Here is a 6,000-nt window from a genome sequence, read left to right as displayed (position 1 = left end):
GAAACCAATGGAGAGAAGTTTTGAAACCTAAAAGAATCAAGGAACTATTCGAATGTGTTCTTTACATGTGTTTATGTGTGGAGCAACAAAATTATAGACACAACAGCACCAGGAAGAGGAAGAAGCAGGGAGTGGGGGGACGGGGGGAGATGGGCAGAATGGCACACATGCACAATTAAGTACAGTACAAGTATAGACAAACAATGGCCAAAATGAACACACCAACAAGGAGTACAAGTCGCACAACCCGCCAACATCACACAACTGAACGAGAATAGAAGTGAAAACCACGTTGCATTCATACAGGATGTGTACAAAGGCCGGTCGTTGGTGTTGTGGGATGTCTGCGACCGTGGTTATCATGGATGAGATGCGCAGCACGTGGCACATGGGCGAGTTCACTGTGTGTTACATTGCCAAACAGCTGCTTCTCCCTCCCACGAGCCCCCACACTTTTCTACCATGCGCTGTTGTATCTCGTGCACTCGTACGGCACACCATTGTAATGCCTATTCGCGCATGTCCTGCTACATTCAAACTACACCATCATAGTGCTGTTTGGAGGTGGTGCATGGCTCTTTAAAACATCGGGTGCTGCGGCCTTTGTGGCAGGCCACACCACACCACAAGATAGACACACTTACCGCACTTCCTGTACAAGGACATGTTCGAGACACCCTGTTCCCCTTGCCGGATAGGCATACCCCTGCGCTGACCTGTGTACTCTGGACGAGCACATGCCGGTTGTACATGCAGGAGGATGCGTGCGTAGCTACATGTCCAGGCTCACTGCCAACGCTGAGGTGACAGCACACTCTGATGTTGCAGGGCTTGTGCCTAACATGCTAAGACAATGACCACAGGGACACACTTGCTCAGATGCGGGTTTGTGGGGTGTTGGCGGTCCTGGAGTTGTTGTGATGAGTCTTGTGGCTCTCATGGGTATCCCTGCATCATGCTCATTGATTCTATGGCACCTGTGGGTGTTCTGGTGTGGCTCTTGGCTATGTTCCGTTTCATGGTGCAGGTAGTCGTCCTGTTTAACACCAGCAGAAAGCAGGTGTAAAATACCTGGTGCTAACGTGGCTTATCGCCGGAATTTGTTTCGCATTGCAGTTGGTGTGAAAGTTGTGATGTGATTTTTTTCGTGTGCAGAACAATATACGAACTGAGCAGTGTATCTCGTCAAGATCCAGCACTTGATGCACTAGTCCCAATCAATATTAATACAATGAGAGTTCTTAATTGATTTTGTGTGTACACTGTAAGTGCAGCCACTACCTCAGTGCAATTCAATACAGGATTTTAGTATTTAGAATAAATCGCAAAGGTGCACCTCGTGTCTTTTTGTACGGGAACGGCTAGTCTGCATTTCATTAGCAGGACTTTAATGGAAGTAAAGTTGAGATAAATCTAACACACTATCCAGAAGTTGGTGTAAACTGCAGACATCACCAGTATTCCCACGATAAGTGCCCCAAAATTTAACACCATGGTGGACTCCATCAAATAACAGTAATAAGAACAAGAAAGAGTCACACAGCAGTGAAGAGAACAACCAAAAACGTTATACATTTTTTTGTGAAACTTTTTTTAAAAATAGATATATATAGCGATAAACGAAAAACTATTTGCAAAATTAATTTTTTTATTAACATCTATATAAATGATAAACTAATAAACAAAATGTAACAAAAATAATAGAGAACAAGAGGGCGGAACACTCCTGTGGGGACCATGGATGTCGACGACAGAGCCTGGAAAATAAAGCACAAAATAAGGACGTGTGTAATGGGCATATCAAAGGAGAGAGGCACAGAGAAACAGAGAAGGAAAAAAAAGCCAGAGAGAAAAAGAGAGGGAGTGAGAAAGGGAGAAGGAAGAGAGAGAGTTAGAGAGATAGAAGGAAAAGAAGGGAGAGAGAGAGAGACAGACAGACACTGCCTCCTCTGCGTATTCATAAGCAAATAATTACCTGGTGCCACCAGAGTGTGCAGCAGTGGGCACTCCACGTGCCTGTCAAAAGTCATCCCAGATATGTCTCTGAGTCCTGAGTAATGAATGGCGGAGACCACATCAGGTGCTTGGCGGATCGCACAGATGTCGCTGAGTCCTGAATGGCGGAGACCACATCATCTTCTCCACGGCCCGGCAGATCTCACAATTGTCGCTGAGTCCTGAGCCATCAATGGCGGGGACCACATCAGCTTTTGGGGCCGCTAAGCCTTTGGAAGTTAAGTTTGTGCCACGTGGTGGTAGGCCCCTGATGGCCATATGAGCTTCGGGTGGCACTAACCCTGTGCATCTGAAGTCCGAGCCAAGGGGGTGGTGGGTCCCTGATGGCTATACAGATCAGGGTGCGACTTACCTTCTGCGCAACTTTTCAAAGACTCTTTATGGTTCGCCATCTAGTCAGCACCGGCAATAAAGGATGTGATGTTGTCGATCTATTATATTTGCGTGGTCACATGGCCTGTGACGCATGTGCCGGATGGGTGTGGTGTGTGTGCAAACCTGCCCTGAGGGAGTGGCCATGAGATGTTGAGAACTAGACCACTGACCTGCACACCAACAGCGAGTACGCCTGCGACAGGTAGCTATGTGGGGCCAACGTGGGAACGTAATCGCAGTGGCGTGGTGTGGCGTACGACGGACAGGGCAGGGATAGCTACAGTAACACGGACGGCTCGTAGTACTGCGTCTGTGAGTCGAGCGGACGGGCCGCAGCTGGCCCTCTGCGAGCCTGGGTGCGAACTGTTTATAACTCACACTACATAAGCATTGAAAAACCATTTTGTGATTCAGTCCGTCAGCTGGCATTTGTCCGAGGCATTTGTGAAAACATATCGGAGTTCTTTCTGTGATAAATACCCCTTTGATGCTGCCTCTCCCCACTTCAGCAGGTAACGCACCCTCTTCCCACATTACCATCATACCCCCAACAACCTTCTTGGTCCTGGAAGTGTCCCTGTGCGGTTGGACAAAGAAGAATCGTAGTCATGTATAGATTTACATATTAAAAAATGTACTTAAAGAAAAGAACAACAAATAATACTGAAAGGAATCTGGTGCTGTGGTCGCTGCCACGAAGTTGGGGTCACTGCCATTCAGGACTCAGGACACAGTTACACATGTGGGATCGGCTTGTGTTAAAGAGGGTTAGTGGGACTACGTGTCGCCAGCCTTGCGTATGGAAATATGTCTCACTGATCAAAGAGTATGCTGCTGTGGTCGCTGCCACGGACTTGGGGTCACTGCCATTCAGGACTCAGGACACAGTTACACATGTGGGATCGGCTTGTGTTGGACAGTGTTAGTTGGCACCATGTGTCCAAAATTCAAATTGTGTGGTCTGCTGCCCGCAGTGTAGACTGCTGAGAGTTCATTTGTACTTGAAAATGAATTTGGTCATTGTACTAAAGCTATAACTGATATAAAAAATGTTCAAGAAGAAAGGATACTAAAAGGATATTATGTCGATTTGAGGCCTGTAATAGTTACTTGCCTAGTGGACTCTGTAGTTAATGAATGAAAAAATAATAATTTTCATTGTGAGCTATACTGAGTGCAGTGTAGGCGTATGATGAAAAGATGAAATAAGTATAGAATACATTGACGAAGTGTTGTATTTTCTGAGTACAATCTTGTTAGAAATTAGCATTTAAAATTGGAATTGCGAGCTGTACTGCCTGTAGTGTAGACTGCTATTCCATGTTAGTTTGCATTTGGAGATTAATTTGGTCATTGTAGTAAAGCTATAACTGATATAAAAAAAATAATCTTGAAGCGAGGATACTAAAAGGATAATATGTAGGGTGTAGGACTGTGATAGTTAGTTGCCTACTGGAGTCTGTAGTTGCATATGGAAATACCCCTCATTGATCAAAGGGAGTGTGGTGCTGTGGTCGCTGCCACAGACTTGGGGTGACTGCTATTCAGGACTCAGGACACAGTTACACATGTGGGATCGGCTTGTGTTAAAGAGGGTTAGTGGGACTACGTGTTGCCGGCCTTGCATATTGAAATATGCCTCACTGATCGAAGGTAGTGTGGTGCTGTGGTCGCTGCCACAGACTTGGGGTGACTGCCATTCAAGACTCAGGACACAGTTACACATGTGGGATCGGCTTCTGTTGAACAGAGTTATTGGCACCACGTGTCACTGCCGTTGCATATGGAAATATGCCTAACTAATCAGAGGGAGTATGCTGCTGTGGTCGCTGCCATGGACTTGGGGTCACTGCCATTCAGGCCTCAGGACACAGTTCCACATGTGGGATTGTTCGGCTTGTGTTGAACAGAGTTATTGGCACCACGTGTCGCTGCCGTTGCATATGGAAATATGCCTCACTGATCGAAGGGAGTCTGGTGCTGTGGTTGTCTCACGGAGTTAGGGTCACTACCATTCAGGACTTAGGACACAGTTCTAAGTCGGCTTGTGTTGAAGACGGTTAGTGGCACCATTTGTCGCTGGTCTTCCACAGTGTAGGCCAGAGGTAGCGGTGAGCAAGGGCCCACAGCCACGTGCACACGTTGGTGGCCCCACCGGCCTGCGTAGTGCAGGTTCAGTGGCACCACGTGTCGACGGCCTTCCATATGGAAATACCTCTCACTGATCGAAGGGAGTCTGGTGCTGTGGTCGCTGCAATTCAGGACTCAGGACACACTTACACATGTGGGATCGGCTTGTGTTGAAGACGGTTAGTGGTACCATTTGTCGCCGGTCGCCCACAGTGTAGGGCAGAGGTAGCGGTGAGCTAGGGTCCACAGCCACGTGTGTACATTGGTGACCCAAACAAACCTTGCGTAGTACAGGTTCAGTGGTACCACGTGTCGCCGGTCTTCCATGTGGAAATACCCCTCGGTGATCAAGGGAGTGTGGTGCTGTGGTCGCTGCCATTGAGGACTCAGAACACAGTTACACATGTGGGATCGGCTTGTGTTGAACAGGGTTAGTTGGCACCACGTGTCGCCGGTCTTCCACAGTGTAGGCCGGAGCAGCGGTCAGCAAATGCCCACAGGCAGGTGACGTTGACTTGAGCTGCACAGATTGGGAGCATGTGCTCTTCTTAACCCATTATACTGTCTTACACAATTTGCGTTGCTACTAATCTTGAATTGTGAACCGTGTAACCCCAGTGTAGGGAGGAGGCAGCGGTCAGGATGGGCACACAGCTACGTAGCGATGATTTATGGTGCAGTGAGTTAGTAGCACCTGAAGCACACAGCGTGTGCACACCATGCAATGATGCGTGGTCTGGGCAGGCCGCACTGTAAGCAAAGTGTCTTGCGAACTGGACTGAGACATCTGCAATCGCCACTGCATCTGAATTGTGAGCGCTGCTGTCCGCAGTGTAGATCGAAGGCAGTAGTCGGTACAGACATAAGTCTGCGGTGCTGTGCTGCTGGGTTCACAGGGGGCCTGTGTCGAGGAGGCTCGCAGTTATGGCGGCAGCCACGTGCCAGGGTGCGGGCTGCTGCTGTGACAGACTTGTTGGTTTTCCCTCAAGTGAACCACGCCTAGGGCCTGGCCTATTTATTTATACTGCTATGCTGGAGTGGCGTACGTTGGAGCAGCCCACTCTGCTTCCACTTCCAGGGTGGACAACACAGCTACATGACCGAGATCTTCCCCACTGCCTGAGGTAACATGGTTGCGTCCACTGTGCACTACACTACAAGTATCAACAGTATATCTCCACATGGAGAGGTTTGTGCTTTGCATAGTGAGGTCTGTGCAGCACATCAGCGTTACACTTGGCATTGTGTGCTTTATTGTTGAAAGGTGACTTGCCTCCTTCATATATAGTTGGTTGCCACATCTCCCAACATTCAGCTATTGTGTGGCTGAGGGGCATGGTGTTTTGGGAAGGTCCGCTGTCCTGTTTTGCGCTGCCTTGGTGGTAGTAGGGGGGGGTTGTGCGGGGGGGAGGTTCTGGTGGTGGTGGCGCTGGGTGTTGTGGTCTTGTTGCGTGTCAGACCTGCATGATCAGTAGCTCT

This window comes from Triturus cristatus, chromosome 1_1, assembly GCF_964204655.1.
Source record: "Triturus cristatus chromosome 1_1, aTriCri1.1, whole genome shotgun sequence".
In the NCBI taxonomy this organism is placed as follows: Eukaryota; Metazoa; Chordata; class Amphibia; order Caudata; family Salamandridae; genus Triturus; species Triturus cristatus.
The sequence above is the reverse complement of the archived record's forward strand: the minus strand, read 5'-3'. Positions refer to the sequence as shown.